We start from the raw sequence: 16,908 nt of genomic DNA on the forward strand, positions 1-16,908 counted from the left end.
AATAGGAATGGTAGGTTAGGATCATAGAGAATCACAGAGGGATAATTTGGACATTTGTTTTAGTCAGGTTAGCTGCTGCTCATAAAGAGAAAATGGTTTATCGTATCTATTCTGATTTCATAAATGAATGTTGTAGAAATTTTTAAAGGCACTGAGAGATAATGAAATATTTCAGGAACCAAAATCATGAAATTAATCAGAAAGGGACACATGATTTTGTTAGTACTTTTTTGGTACAGCTAAAAAAATCCTGGTGCCTGGATTGCTGACAAAAAAAATAATTAAAAAATTTAAAACCATCTATTGTCTGTGAGCATTTCTTCCTAATTGTCAACTTCCTTTTTCTTTATTGTTCCATTTGTAGTGAAGCTCTGCCTTATTTTTGCTGCCAGTAGTTTGACGAATGGCTTAAGAGGAATTGCTGGTGATGGCCTCCTTTGCTCCTTAGCCTTTGTGTCAGGGGAGGGGCTTTTTGTTTGTTTATTTTTAATTCCCTTTTGTTGGCATAAACGGTTCTGGTTCTTATTCAACATCAAGGTTGCTTCACAAACTTGGGATGCTGGGCAAAAACTACTAATCCCAGGCCTTTTTTCTTTCTTCCTGCTTGAGTATTTTTAAAGACGTCTTTAAATTGTGACTCAAGTTTAAACCGTCAGGAATGTTATTGCCTGATCAAATGAATAGCTGATAAACACCTTTTTCAAAAGTGTACTGCTAGTCTGCGGAGTTGCCTGCTGCCAGAGCATCTTCAAGTCAAATTCTGTGGCTAACTTTAAAAGAAGAAGAAGGAAAAAAAAAAAAAAAAGCTCAGAACATTTCAGGACCAAAAATAGCTGTGTTTGTAATTACTGATACTAAAATAAAAGCAGCCAGATCCTTGGGGATTTACAGAGAACCTCTGACTCTCCCTTCTTCAGGTCTCCCTAAATCACGATGGCTTTGGCACACGCAGGGCACTACCTCGGGCATTTGCAGCCAAGCCAGAGCATTGCTTGGGTTGTCCCTTTTACTCAGCCACATGCGCACTGCTGCAGCGGGACATGGAGATGAGGTAGTCGAGCTGAGCTATAACTGAATTAGCAAGGTGACAAGCTTAGAAGAAGATTGTCAGATCCTTGTGCAAGTTCAATTGTAATAGCTATATGTACTCGTGTTTTATGCTAGGTAGTGTTACGCAACACAGTGCATAGTCCTTATTTCTGATTTTGTGTGTATGTGCAAAGGACAATTTCTGTTTCTGTTACTTAGGAGAAATGAAGGTACCAAATCAGTTGCATGCTGATAATTTGGCTACACTTTCTTTTTGTATGCAGACTCTGTGGCAGTTTCAGCAGCCCTCAGCCCTTCATTTGTGTTTGAATTAGCAAATGGACTTAAATGCACCTGATTTTGTGTGTCCTCTGGACAAGGTATTAGAGCAAGAAGGATCATGGCTGCTTTGCATGGCTGTTAAGAATTGCACAACACTGTACAGAAAAGGGAGGAATACGACCTGGTGTTTCACCTTCGAAGTCCTGCCATTCATCCCGAATCAGCTTCACTTCAGTAATGCAGGAGGGAGGCACGCGGCCTGTAAGACAGCCTGTGATCCTCTTGGATGAAATGTTAAATAATAATCATTGATGAGGTGGATCCACTAAGAGGTTTCTGTTCTCTGTGCAGAAACACAGCAGAATAAATAAGCGTCTGGTAACACAGTGGTTTCTAATAAAATAATTTGTCTGTAGCATAGACATGAAGTAATTTGATTCAGGCCAGATTGAGCTGTAAAGGAGCATGTTCAGAAGTGGACCTTTTTTTAACTATGCAGAGGGCAAATTACAATGCTAGTAACAGGCGTTGTATCACAAGAAGCTACTTGTACAAGTGCCCTTTAATTCTAGCTGTTATGGAGATGAAAGTATTCCGACTCTACCTTTAGGAACATACTGTATTTCCCTATTTATGTTTGTTTCCTAGCACGTGGTTAGGTGCAAAGAAAGATGTTGCTTGCTAATTTTAGCTCTGCAGACTTGCTGCAGAAATCTACCGGTTAAGATTTCTGGAGAGTAATTCTTTAAGGAAAACCAGACTATGCTGCATTTTGTTGTATTTGATGGCATTGAGGGGAAAAATATTCTAAAGTCTCGCTTTTCTGGATTGTGTTAATGTTCCAGTTAGTTTCCTGAAAACAAACCAAAAAAAAAAACAAAAAAACCCCAACAACAAAGGGTTATAAAAAGCAACAATCAGAAAAGAAAAAGTGTTTCTTTGCTCAGGAAATATGTGTGTGGAGAGAGAAAAATGCAATGAATGCATATGTATATTTAATTGCCATTGCCATATTTTTCAGAGCTATGCTATATAGACTGCATTGATCCCTCTGCATTTTGACCCTCACCTGTACTTGCCCATTTTGCCATCAGACCCCAAACAACTCCTTGCCTTCCACATGCTCCAAGGCATTTTCAGGCAGCTGCTGATGTTGAAAAGGGGGGAGGAAGGAAAGGGCAGAAGGAGGTTCCCAGAGYGATGCTGCGAGGCCACTTGTGGATCGGAAACCCTTTTTATATAGCCCATGGAGGAACTTTTTAATTGTGGTCATCCCCACCAGACTAGTGGATTGTCAAGGGTCTGGTGGCTACAGAGGCTCTTCCAGATGTGTTGGGAGCAGGGTGAGGTCCTGAGTGATGGAGCCGCAGCAAGAGGTGGTGAGAGCCCAACTCTGTAGGGCAGCAAAAAGCTACGGCGGGGCACGTTCCTGGGATGCCATGTTGTTGCATGGATTTCCCCCTCCAGGAGTGAGTTGCATCTGTTGGGGGTGGTAGTATGATGAGGGAATTTTAATGTTAAGTGGACCTCAGTGAATGCACGACAATCTAATAAAGGATTATTTCCTTCATTGGTGGACTCTTCACCCTGCAAATATTGCTTTAGCTCAGGGTTCAGGTTAGGAAATTTAATGGCAAGCCGTTGTTTCCTGTGGGAATAAAACCAGAATATTAGGCATAGAGGGATGAGGCAGATATTAGTATATTCTTTTATTAACACCAATACAGTTTTTTTAGTTCAGGATTTCTTTTTTTCCCCACCCTTTTTGATGAAATCCCTAAGAAGATATATTTTTGAATATATATCTTTAACAGTAGAATAAAGTCAGGTTTTCAGTGAAATATATAAATCGTTTCTAATTCTGGCAGTCCCTGAGATAACTATACTTTAATAATGTTTTATATGTACAGATTGTATAAAGATTGTGAATATGTGATCATAGGATATAGAAAGTGTTGGAAATGGTTTGGGATGCTTATTTCTTTGATGCTCAGAACTGGGCTGTGTTTTCAAGTTTTTGCCAGTTAAATCTGTATGCCAACAGTGTATATTATCTGTCCAATGTCAGTTGAGCTCTTAATGCTGTCTGTACTGGAATTTGCTGAGAAGCTTCTATTATAAGGTCTCCTTTTCAATTGCTTGTGTCATTACTGAATTATAAGCTTAGGGGTTAAAATTTCTCTTACGTCAAATTGTTCTCTTGCAACAAATTGTTTAGCCATTTCCAGGAATGAGACTAGGGAAAAGTGTTGGTTGGTTTTTGGAGTTTTTTGTTTTTCAAGATGTATTAAAAATGTTTAGCAGTTCTGATAATCTTCTCTGACTCTGTACTTCAGCACATGAATCCCTGTGGTGTCAACAACATTTCCTGTTCCCATGCAAAAAAAAAAAGATAGAAATCTTCCTGACTGGGTGGCAGCCACCTCCTCCTGTTCTTGGAGCATTATCCACATAAGACGTAGGATAAGATACAGTAGAGCTTCACATCAAATTTTATGAATGGTTGGAAGAAGGTGGAAAAAGAACCACTATGAAATCTTCCTTGTAACACAAGACCTGGGTGGGGGGAGTGGCACTCAATTTAGTGATTTGGTGGCAGGTTTAAAATAAAAGGGAGTGTTTTTCTTCCCCTTTAATACCAAATTAAATTGTGTAATTGATTTCCATAGAGAGGTTTTGGAGGACTAAAGTCTAAATGGCTTCAGATCATGGAAGGGATAGGGCCTTCAGTACCTATTAGACTGATGGTCTACGTGCAGCCTCTGGTTCAGGAAGTCCCAAAGCGAAAGGTGTACTGGGAATAATTACTCTCTGCTTGCTGTTTTTATAACCATTTTCCAAAGCACCTGTTATTAGCAGCTCTCAACTGTAGAGCTTTCTGCTAGGTGGGCTTTTTGTTTTGCCAAATGTGGCTGGCTTTGTGTAAAATAACTGTCAGCTTCTGTTATCAGACACTGCTAGTTATGTTAACGGAAGTTAAAGTTAGACAGTCAAAGATTCAGAAGTTGGGAAAGGCTCGGCTTCATGATGCCTGTGCAGTCTGAATTTGGATCTCTTGTGAGTATTCATTTCCATGTGGTCTTTTAACTTCTTGATCAAATATGTTCTCCTTTCCACAAGACCCCAGCCTCTGCAGAGTTGCTTAGTGTTATTTTTTCCTTTGCGTTGCAAGGTGGATTCAGTCCTGCAGCTGTACTCAGACAGACCTCGGAGACCTGCAGTATTTGTGCAGTTTTTTCTCAGTATACTGTTGTGATTTTAAGTTTTGGAGAAGCTATTTTTTCAAGTTTTCTTGGGCCAAATTTGCAAAAATTGAGGCTTAAGCTTTAGATCTGTTGTGTGTGTGACCTTGCATGTCAGAGATTGTGCATAGATATTCTGAGTACCTGGTTTGAGTACCTTGCCGATTTAAAGTTTTGCCTTGACCTGATGGGGGTGTAAGATCATCTTCCCCATTTTAAAAAGCAGAAAAAAAGCAGATAAAATGCATTTGTTTTAATAATAATTTAATAATAACAATTTAATAATTATTTTAATAATTATTTTAAATAATAATTTAATTCAAAATTCATTTAATTCAAAATCTTACCAAAATTGAACTTTGAATATCTCATGGCAGCTGGCGATGGCATTATTTTTTTTAAATTTTTGTGTCATAGATCATTAAAGACCTGCCAGTTTATTTCATTTCACATGGTTCAGAACCAGACTGCCTTTACAATAGTACTGCTTCTTCTTAGACAGTGTTTTTACACTTTAGATCTTCAAAGATTCTGAGGAATAGGATTTTCAGCATTTCTAATTCCTTTAACACAAGGATATTGCATTAGTGTAAATACTGCTATTGCTGAAAAGTGTGGGACATTGTTGTTTAATATTGACTTTAGCAAATGAACTCAACTAGAGGTCAAAGCATAGCAGAGGAGTAAAATTTGGATTTATCCATTTTAGTAAATCCTTTGTGTGCAGTTGAATTCGTTTATAGCTCTTATCTGGACCTGCAGAAATAACTTAGTAGACATTTGTTCTATAAGTAAACTTGAAGTTTTTTTGCATGAGGTGAAAGAGTTTTGTGCTAAGTGATTCTTTCTTACAGCATTAGAGGTGTCAATATCAATATTTGGAGACTTTTCTTGCTGATAATCATAGAATCATACAGTAATGTAGACTGGAAGGGACCTCTGGGTGTCATCTAGTGAACCTCCTGGTGAAAGTCAGATCCAGCTTCAAAGTTAGGTCAGGCTGCTCAGGTCCTTGTTGAGTTTTGAAAATTCTGAGGGAGGGAAGGAGATTGCACAACCTCTCTGGGCCCCTGTTGCAGTGCTTAGCTGCTGTTGTGATGAAAATTTCTACCTTATATCCAGTCAAAGTGTCTCCTTTGACAGGATGCTATGGAGAGCCATGTTGCAAGCTTTGCTGAAGTCAAGGTAAACAGCACCCACGTCTCTCCCCTCACATGTAGAGCTGGCCATCTCGAAACAGAGGCAGTCAAGTTGATCAGGTGTTACATGCCCTTGCTCCGTCCATGCTGGTTGTTCTCAGTCACCTTTGTGTCCTTCGTGTGATTGGAAATAGCCTCTGGGAGGCCCTGCTCTTTAGTTTTGCCAGGGTGTGAACAGCCTGTAGTTGCCCAGATCCTCCCTCTTTGGAAGACAGGTGCAATATTGGCCTTTTTTCCAGTCATCAGGGACCTCCTTCGATTGCCACAACCTTTCAAAGATGATAGAGCGCAGCTGACAGGGACATCGGCCAGCTCCCCCACGTGCTCTCTGTCCAGTCCCATGGACAAGTTCTTTGTTAAATAAACTATAACCAGTTTACAGGAATAGTTTCTAACTGAAAGCTCCTTTTCTGTGCTATAGTACCTCTCACCCAAACTCTGCCACTGGGCACAGAGACCTAAGAGGCCTGATGGCAAACCTTGCCAGGGAAGACTGAGGCAAAGAAGGCATCAAGTACCTCCGTCTTTTCTGTCTCCTTTGTCACTAGTCCCCTGCCCTATTCAGCAGTGAGCAAATGTTTTCCTTCATCTTCCTTTTGCTGCCAACATACCTACAGACAACCTTCTTGCCCCTTGCATGCCTAACTAATCTCTACTGCAGCTGATAAAATGGTATGTTACAGTTGGATTATTATTTTGTCAGAACTGATTGTACTTTTCACTCCTCTCCATTCATAATTTAAATTATTATTTTTTATTTTAGATTTCATTTTTTTTGTTTCTTAACATTTTTTATGTATGTCTCTGAGACGGTGATATTCTGTATGAAGACTTTCAGAATATTTATATTTATCTGATTTAAAATATAAACATCGTCACATGCTAACATTCCTCATGCTTGCATTATGAAGCTCGCTACAAAATTTATTATGGAAATTTATTAAGGAGACTTTCTAATTTTTCTTATCCTGATTTAACATTTGAAATGACTTCAAATACATATTCTTTCCAGAGAAAAGATGCATACATAAACCAATGCATACATAAAAAATAAATCATATGTGAATGAAGAATATTAAAAGGTCAAAAAGCCAGAAAGCAAACAAAACTGACTGAAGGCACTGTTGCAGTGTAGAAAAAAGTTTAAGCATCTTTAAGCTATTGTTTATCAAGAAATATATAATTATGATGAAAAATGTGGTAAAATATAGATGAATGTGTTAGAAATAATTTTTTACTTTCTAGATGTATCAGGAAATTTAACATATGAAACTTGTTCTTCTGAGTACATATTGCTTGTTGCAATAGTAGTGCCTTGTTATCACAATTAATGCTGTGTTGGATTTTGCACAGATGAGTAATGAAGAAGCTGAGTCCCCACACTGAAAGGCTCTGCACCTCTGAGCTCGGTGCACAGAAGTTCAGACTCCTATTGTAGTTATGCATGGTTTGGAGAAAGTATATGGCACAAGGCCCACATCCCACTACACTTAGCAGAAAATAATTATGATTTTAGAGAACTGAGAAAAGAGGAATTAATGATGAAATTAAATTTCTGCATTAGTTACGAGCCATTCTAAAGATATCAGGGGGAAAAGATAGATTACTTCTACCAAACTACAAGTTAGTTTTGCATGGATATTTTAATCGAGTCAACATTTCTGAGCGCATGAGTCAAATGACATTTGAAACTTYGGACATGCACAGAAGCACAGTCTGTTGTTGAAGGAATAGGAAAAGACTGAGGACTTTTACCGTAGTAAATTAGTATCGTTTTTTCCTGCTTTGCAAAGTGCTAAAAAACAGAGGTGGTGGAATGTTTCTGACGAAATGAAATTTTAATTAAACCAGAACATTGAGAAAAGAGAAATTGGAGCTGGAAGAGAAAGGATGTGCCGAATAGTACTGCAATACAGGGTGAGAAATGATGGATCTTTCATATAGCTAGCCAGGAGAGTGCATATCCATGGATTTTGGAGCAAAGTGGGCATTGAGGTGTAATTTTACTTTTCAAAAATGTTTGTGATTTTTATTTACATTCTAGCAAAAAAAAAGATGTCAAAATCAGATGTAAAAATAGTTGCTGTCTTCCAATGGCTTTAAGCATTATAAAATTTAAAAGGAGACTTGAATCATTCAGGAGTACTGTGGGCATTCTCAGGACCTCCAACCATGCCAATAAAATGTGTGCTAGGCAGTAAGATCTAGTTATACAACTGGTCAGATAACCCTGAAGATGGTCTGATCAGTTTGGACCTTTTTTATCAGCCTACATTTAGTGTGAATATAGGCTGTATCCTGAGAGCCAGTTGGCTTTGGCTGTCAGAGTTCAAATCAGTCTAAGTGTGATTTCCTGATGAGAAGAGTATTAATGGAAATGAAATACAGAAATATTTTATAGATTCAAAAAGAAAACAGTGGGTATTTTTACACATTCACAGCATGGTTGAGTAAATTAATCCTCAAAACCAACATCATTTACAGGAAGTTGAATTTGAAGAAAAGGATAGAAAGGACTGAATAAATCGAGTGTAATAAAACTCAGCATCTCTTTATTCTATGGCTTTTATTTAAACAAACAAAAAGGAACCCATCTACCTTTCCTGCTGGAGGTGGCATTTAAAAGAAGAAAGAAGAGCTTTCTGCCCTTTTCCAAAAGGGATGAGTTTGTCGCATAATAGTAGGCAAAAGTTACAGGCTGTGAACTCGGTCTTGCATAGACTACTTGCTTTCAGGTTGCAGAGAGGCACCTAAAATGGGGTTTCAGAGTCCGTGTTTCCAGCCAGCAAATTCAGATGGCTCGTGTTCGGGGGCTGCGCGCGGCGGTCCCCGCGCCAGGGGCCCCCGTGCTCTGTGTCGTGAGGGGTGCAGCGCTCAGTGCCGTCACGAGGGCAACGGTGCTCAGCATCGCCTGGTCTGACAGCCCCTGTAGATCCAGGCCTAAATCCTCACTGGTACTGCCAGGCTCTTGTATCAGCTCTATGAGCTTATTATCTGAGGGCTTTCTTGCAGTACTTTAAATGATGTTACAGACATTTGTCTCATGAGGTTGGTTCCCTCACCTCCCTAAGCAAGGAATTAGGTTTCAACTGCGATGACTCGCATGGGTGATTTTTTAAAAAGCTGTATGCTGTCATGTGCTTGTGAGAAGAAGCAAGCTTGAAAAAGGACACTTTACGCTCAAAGCAAAACTGTGGTGAGGGTTTGTGATGGCTCTCGTTTTCTGTGGGCATCTGCTGGCACCAGGCCTGGGGACAGTGCAATGCCGTAGTTCACGTGGCCTGGAGGAAAACAGCAGCTCCAGCTGCTGTGGGCTGCCTCAGGTGCTGGGCAGATGATGTCACTCTGTTATCTTTGGGGCAAATCCTTCCCAAACACGGTGTTGTGTGCATTGCTCTGACGGCCAGAGGAGAGGCGCAGTCAGATCGGGTGGAGGGGACGGAGGTTCCCATGCACATCTACGAAACAGCCGTGTGGGGACATGGTGAAATGACACAGGCCGTTCTTAGGGAATTATGCTCCATCCTCTCTGCTCATGGGAACACTGGCAGACTTCCCACTTAATTCTTTTGTAAGAAAGAGAAACTGAGGAAATTTGGGTTGGATTTTGAAAAACTTTTTTGTTTGGGCTTTCCTTCTGCAAAACAAAAAAAAATCCCTGTCTTCTGATCTCTGTTTACCAAATTTTTGTGCGGAGAGGAAATAGATTATATCAGATTTTGGTTTTGTTCTGTGCTTTAAGTTCAGTTTTCCGTGATGTGTTTTTATTACATTCAGGTTCTTGCACCGGTGCTGATGCTGTGGTATGCGCGGCCTGTGTGCAGAAAAGCAATACAAAAAAGTATGTGACTCCTACATCTATTTCCAAGACACTTTTAGTCTGTCATGTGTAAACAAATACCCAGATAGTAAATTTAGACTCTTCGAACCAAAAATGCATTCTGTTTTTACACACATTTGGCAAGTTAAATATCAGACTTTGATTCTACGTTTTTATCCTTAACCTTCAAATGGACTGAGAACTCATCGCTGTGGCAAGTTGGTACACAAGTAGCCCAAAAATGTTTGGAAATGTAAACACAAAAAACAATCTCTGCTAACTCAAAGTTGTTATCCCCCCCCCTTTTTTCACCACAATGTTGTTGTATCACAGGCAGTAATTGCCGTCATATTTTGATCTGTGCTCTAAAATATTCTTCTTGGGGGAATTGCAATGTTTTATAGTCCAGATTGCCCAGATTTAGTACTTTTAAGATCTAGATTCTGTTCACATTTAGTCTCAGTACATCAATAAAATATGAATGGATTGGATAATGAAGCAATAACACTAATTTATGTCACAGGATATGGGTTATTGTTTATAGGTTTGCCAAACTGCCAAAATACTTTATCTAAAGAAAGAATTCTCCTTCTCCCTTGCTGAGAAATAAATAGTGCCACAGGAATGGTCTGTCACGGGAACCTCTTGCCATGAAATAAATGGGAGGAGACAAGGCTGCGGAGGTTATTTTCCACAGTGGAAAATATTTATTTGGTGCCACAGCTCTCGTCCTAGTCTTTGGCTCTTTAGTGCTAAGGACTAAATCGCCGCTTTCTACCTGACCAGTTGGCTTTGAAGGTTTCTCATTAGATAAGAGGGAGAGGCTGCCTGATGCAAAGGCTGATGTATTTCATTTGACAGTGTAGTCAGTCTTAGTGGAAATATAAGATGAGCTGATCAGTGAGAGAATCTCCAGGCTTCTGGTAGGGGTCACACTGCCTAGTGATTACTAAACCCTCAGTGTTCTTACAGATAGCCAAGAAAAGTGAACTGGTGTTGTTTTTTTTGTTGTTGTTGTTTTTTAAAGCAGAGAATTCTATAAAATGATACATACTTTGCAAATCTTCTGCCATAAGGGATTTTCTCCTCTTCCCTTGGATGCTTTGCTTCCTGTGTATCATCTACCTGTGGGTGCTCATCAAATGCTAAAAACTAGGCAGTCGTGCTTGAAAGACAAGCTTTTTTTTTTTTTTTAAGTGAATAGTGAGCCAAATTCTGCCTGAATTTATGCTTTATGGAGCAGTAGTGCTTCATGCTGGGTTTGGGGGAATTGTAAGCCACAGGAGTATTTAGCCTACTAATTTCAACAGCTTTATATGTGAAACTGAAAGATCTCAGAAAATATCTTATTGGTCCATCAAATCCCAAATTTAATCTGACTGTTGAATGACAGTTGAATGACTACTGTAGCTGTGAGAGGACTGGGTTTTTTCATTGTCATTTTTTTACTAGTAATCTTTTTTTGCTATATGAAAAGCACAGGTAAGCAAAACACAGTGATGCTTTTTTTTTTTTTTTTGCTGTGGACTAAAGATATTGTTTGGAAGAGAATAAAATAAAATGCTGTTCAATGTATACATGAAGGATGAGCAAGAGAGCACTGTGTTTCAATAATTCTAATTCTTTTTAATAATTTTTAATGAGAAAATTCATTGAACTGGCATTTTACTTTTAAAGTTATTCGTTCAGTTTGGGTACAGGCTAGTAAAATCATTGTAAAGAGAAATCATTTTCATTGGCAAAAGTTAAGGCTAACTTCTGTTGTTAATTTTAATAGTATTTTCTCCATTTTAAAGTAATATTGCAGTCCTCAATAATACCTTTTGTCCGGTAATCACAGAACATTATATAAACCAAGACAAGGTAAATAAGATTCACTTCAGATTGGTAAACTGAGACATTAGGAGTCAAAATGACTGGCTTGGGGTAACATAGGGACATAATGGCAGCAGAGAGAGCAAATCCCAGGAGCTCTGACTCACCGTTCTTCTTGTATGCAGCAAATCACATTTAAAGAGCTTGGAAGTGATTCAGACAAATTAAAATCCTCTTGAGGTGTGTTCTGGTTTTCCCAAATGAAAGGACTGTGATTGAGCAGACTTTGAACCTTACTGTCTTTTTTCATCTTTTGAGTTTACTTGTGTTTTCACATGCCGCTCCTTACAAATGGAAAAAGTTGCCAAGGGATGGGTTGTTGCTTCTACAGAAACAGTCCAGAAAGCTTTGTCACTGTGCAGAGAGGTTAGAAAATATGTGCGCTAATATGTTTGGTTTGTGTTAGACATCTAGAGAAAGATCTGGTTATGTAGGGAAGCATCCAAGAGCAGCTCTGTCTTCCAGGCCTTCGTTGGCCGGATGAGAGCTAGACAATAGTCATGACTGGATGCTGCAAGATCAGTGAATGCCATGCAAACTCAGGAAGAAAACCAGGACTTAAGGTCCCCTGACTGCAGCCTTTCTAAAATACACAAGGTTGCTGTGTTGTCAGTTCCATTTGTTTTTCTTTTATTCACTTTTCTATTCCACCTGGCTATGGACCAGAAATATATCTTATCTTTTGGTGCAACTCCTCACTGAGGATGAGGTCTGACTCAGAGTTAGGTTTTAACCTAAGGCACAAGAATTGCTATGTTTATCATCTCAGTCTTTATATTACATTTGCCCTGCCACTCTGTTTTCTCTGCAACTCTGATTGTGTCTTTCTTGCTTAGTATGAGATTGGCCATTCAATCAGCTACAAAATCCCATGAGCAGGCCTGTAAGTTGGTGGCATCCTCTCATCATTACTATAATTGGCCAGGAAGAAACCCTCAAGCTCTCAAAAATTACTCCTTTGTACAGTAGGGTGTAAATAGAACAGCATTTTGCTAGTGTGAGCTGTAAACTGATATTTGCACAATTTATTTTGTATTTACTTTGCCTTATTTTATCCTCTCAATCAGGAACTAAGGGAATTGTGTGGCAATTGGACTCTAAGTGAGATGAATCTAGCAGCTGGAAACCCCCCTGTTCAGAGTGAAATGGTTTGTGTATGTTCACAATTGGTTAACAACACATGTTTTAATGCAGGTCTGTGTGTCGTACTCATATTTTTATATGAAATATGCACTTTGATGGGAAGAGTCAACATATCAGTGTTATTGGAGAATCTTTCCAAGACTTTACTTTCAAGTGGATAAAAGAGTACAAACTCGACAGAGCCAAAGGTGAACACAAACAAATTGGCTAGTCCATCAGCATAGCTGTCCAGCTGCATCTGAGACTCTGAGRCCACTCCAAAACCACAAGCCCAACCTCCTCAGAAGCCTGCCAAGGAGCCAGCTGCTGCTAATAAAGCAGACTCTACAACTTGGCATATGGGGCCTGTGATTCCCATCCAACAGGAATTGTATGTTAAAAAAAAAAAAAAAAAACACTAAATTTTGTCTTTTTAAATAGTGTTTTGCTCTGGAAGAAGAATGCTTTAGACTAAACTTGCAACAGGCGAAAAACTGCATAAGAATACTGCGGTTGCCATGGGAGGAAAAATACCATTCTTGCATAAGGAGGTTGAGTTCTGGAAGGAGGAGTGTTGTTCATTTTGTAACCAAGCAGGCTTCTGGTTCAACATTTCTGGGTTATTGAGTAAGAAAGACTAAGGTGTCTCCTTGTGTATGCTTAGCTGTGTGCACTTGCGTGGGCCGTTTTGTTTCAGAGAGCTCAATGGTAGGGTTTAAGTACAAGGGTGTGTTCCCACGGGCTGGATAAGCATTAAGCACTGTAACTTCTTACTTTTAAATAATAAAAAAGGAGAAATTTCATTCATTTTTCAAAGATGAAAACAAATCCTATTAGCCAGCCATGCTAAATTAATTGGCTGCTTAGAATGATCTACAAACCAGTTCAATCCACCCTGCATTGAATAATGAAGCATAGGAATTGAAAAATGAGTTGGTTGCACTGGTTATTTGAAAAATTAACAGCGAAGTCAGCTCTGACTTCTGACTCCCTTTTGAAGTAGAGCGTGTAGACTTTGCGTAATGTTTTGCTAGTGATGCAGCTCCTGTGCTTGGCCATGTTGGCAAAGTATCTTTCCTGTATTTCCATAACTGGTGTCACAGGTTTTTGATCCAGTCTGGACTGATATGCTCTTTGCAGCTGTTGTGGTGGAGAAGTTAAATACTCTGCCCCAGGCAATGGAGGGAGCGATGTCAAGAGGTGGCCTGGATCGCCTGCTGCTGCAGGGTGCATGYGCAGCTCCCCAGGCAGCGAGTGCCCTCCTGGGCATTGGCCAGTCCCCTGTAGCAAGTGGTCTATACCTGGGATCATTGTCAGGTTGCCATTCATTTCTTTCACTCCAGTTATTACGCGGAGATTAACGAACAGACCCTTTCCTCATCTGGAGGCAAAACACATACTTCTGCCATCAGTCATATACTCATTGGTTCAGGAAGCAAGAATTCAAAGCTTTATTCTGACCTGAAGCTTTTAGCCTGGCAAATGGCCAGAAGATGTCATCAGCCTTAGTGCAGGCAATTTTATAATCCTTCTGCGGATGGTATTCTAGGGTATTGGATATGCATGGAAATTACTACAGGCTGCAGTGGCTGAGATTTATTAGTGAAGAGGGTTCGGTCTGGTAGTGTTTGCGGGTCTGAGTAGATCGTTACCCTCCAAAGCAGAGCATGGCTGCCCCTCTGCCCACCCTCAAACACCCTTAGAGCTTCTCTCTGGATGTTGTGGAGAGCCTGGTCATTTGTGTTTGGCTGCTGTCTGAGCAGGTCTTGCTTGAAAAACCTGTCCTGTGGCCTAATTCTCAATGTATACAAAGGGTTTCTTTATAGCTGTGGCCTTAAAATCAGTGCAAGTGTAATTCAGGTTCAGTTCTAGGTCCCCTTTCAGCTGGCCAAGGGGGATAAAATGGCCTAAGCTTAAATTAGAATTAGGCCCCTAGTGCTTTCTTCTGCATGAGGATAAAGATCTTATAATAGAGAGAAAATTGCTCTTTATATTCTAAAGGTGTATTTCCACTTGTTTTTTTTTCTTGCTTATTAACTTGGTGTGAGAATAGGCCATTTACTCATTATCCCCTGCTATGACATATATAATACTAATAATTAATAATTAAAGTATATAGCACTGTATTGGCTTGGAGAAAATTCTGTCTTTGCCTTACGTCATTTACCTGCGTTCAGTGCGTATGTTAAAATTGAAGTGTAGAGGTAAAGCAGTAAGAATGCTACCTTGACTTTTTTTTTTATATTGCCAACGCTCAAAATGTGCAAAATAACCATGGGATATTTCCTGAGCTCTTACTATGCTAAAGCCAAACATATGCTGCAGTTACTTTTACCTCTGCTACAGCCCTGGAGTATCTGGAGATTTAGATATAGTTTCAGTCAGGTTATTTTAAGATTCATACTTTTAGATCTTAGTTGGAGGTTGCAGTCACCGGCAGCTTTAGCAGCCGCGGTGTGGAACTGATTTCCAGGACGTGCCCGCAGCGCTGGGGTGCTGCCGAGGCCATCCCACAGGGCTGCTTCGCTGCCCTGCTGCTTCGCGGCTCTATTTCTGGGAATGACATTGACGCTCGGGTGGGTGGGAATTACCCAGCGATAAAATGTGTGTGCCGAGTAATGCGATCCGTGTGCGCTAAGTGCTTTTGATTGTCATCAAGAGTATCTACCCAGATACCCAGGGAAGGAAGCGCCTTGTCCTTCTCTCTTACTGTAGATCAGAGTGAATGTCATTTTCTGCTAGCATGGCAATCATGCTGCCCATTAGACTGATTTTTCCTTTTAGTGGGTCCTACTTCAGTCCCATTACAACCAGGCTAGATCGTAGAGGAATTGTTATGTCCTGACGCTTAATGGGGTGTTCCTAATCCTGGTTCAAATGAGAGGAACTGGGAAGAAGGACGAAAAAGGAAGCAAGGGATCTTTGCAAGTGTGGTGCTTTATGTATTTCATCAAAGCCTCTGAGCTTTTTCTCTGGTGAAGCCCAGCTTCACCTATCACTTATCCTCCCCTTAAGTGCTCTATCTTTTTTTTGGTTCTTCTAGATAAAGGGACTTGTTTGAAACCGTTTCAAGCTACTGGTTTAAAAATATCCATCTACCAAGGCTCTGATATAGTATGTGCATAATTATAAGCACTGAAGTAGGGCCACTGAAAGGGGCTGTTCACTAGCATGATCAGCATTACTCACACAGATATTTTCTCTGTTCAAGGCCCAAATGCAGAACTAGCATATTAGAAGTCATAAAAGTGTCATCGCTACTGTAATAGAAATAGTATGTGCTTTGCCTTTATTAGATTGTTGAACACTATTGTTAACTTCTTGCTGACCGGACATTTACCTGCAGTTGTAACCATGGCACACCGAGAGCGGGATATGCTGATTGTCTTGCAGAACGTGGCTTTTCCCTCCTCTCCACAGGTGGCTGTTTTACTGGAGCTCAGACTCCAGTTTCCGGAGCTGCCTGGTGAGAGCTGCGTCCCTCAGCATTCCCCAGCGGAGCAAAACTCCCGCCTGGTTCATAATGGGGATGGAGCAGGTCATCACCCTCCTTTCTAACAGTAGCTTCCATTTGCCTCCTGCTGACAAACCGCCTGTGTTGCAAATAACTAAGCCAAGGGCCAGCTAGTCAGGGGGGCTTCAGCAGCTAAAAGCCACTGTTGCTGCCCTGTGGCAGGGGTGCTTAGGTAATCTGCGTAGCTTGTGGGTGCATCTTTCCTGGCGTGTGTTTGGCGGCGAGTAGGGGAGCATATGTTGTTTTCCCTTTCGAAGTGGCATTACTCAGTTTTTGCAGGTAGTTTGTATTCGTTCAGAGATGAGTATGTTTTTTAAGAGCAGGAGGTGCTGTTCTGATCACCTCTCCCAAACCCTATTTTCCATGGTGAAAGACATCCGTAATACCAGSATGGTCCTTAGGCTTCTTGTTTTTTCCTCCCAGGGTTGCTGCCTCTTTGCCACCTGCCTGCACCTGTACTGGATGCCCCACATATTTAGAAACTCCTTACTAGGCTTTGAATGTTCTTAAATTTGTCTTAGAATGTTCTTAAAGCAGATTGTGTTTAACTTCTGTGTTTAACAGAAATTACTCCTGTGCGGCCATCACTTCAGAACCTCATTTTGTCATCTAGATAAAGTATGCTGGTAACCTAGGTACTTTAATTTCAGATTAAAAAGTTGAAAACGCACTTAAAACCAAAATTGGCCCTCCTTCATGTTCTGAAGGGTACTGCTAGCTGGAGGGGTGCAATAGGCACTGCAGGCGGGGGGTGGAGGGAGGGCAGGGCAAGAATGCCGTTAATTCTGAATTACCTCAGTAAAGCACAGGAGTCCACGATGCTTT

The 16,908-nt window shown here is 40.4% G+C and overlaps 1 protein-coding gene across 3 annotated transcripts in view; it reads left to right on the top strand.

Annotated features, from left to right (window-relative positions):
• RBMS3 (RNA binding motif single stranded interacting protein 3) overlaps window positions 1–16,908 on the top strand; it is a 440,168-nt gene that overhangs the window by 79,904 nt on the left and 343,356 nt on the right. The window lies entirely within an intron of this gene.

Source organism: Apteryx rowi, unplaced genomic scaffold (genome assembly GCF_003343035.1).
Source record: "Apteryx rowi isolate R43461 unplaced genomic scaffold, aptRow1 scaffold_210, whole genome shotgun sequence".
Taxonomy (NCBI): Eukaryota; Metazoa; Chordata; class Aves; order Apterygiformes; family Apterygidae; genus Apteryx; species Apteryx rowi.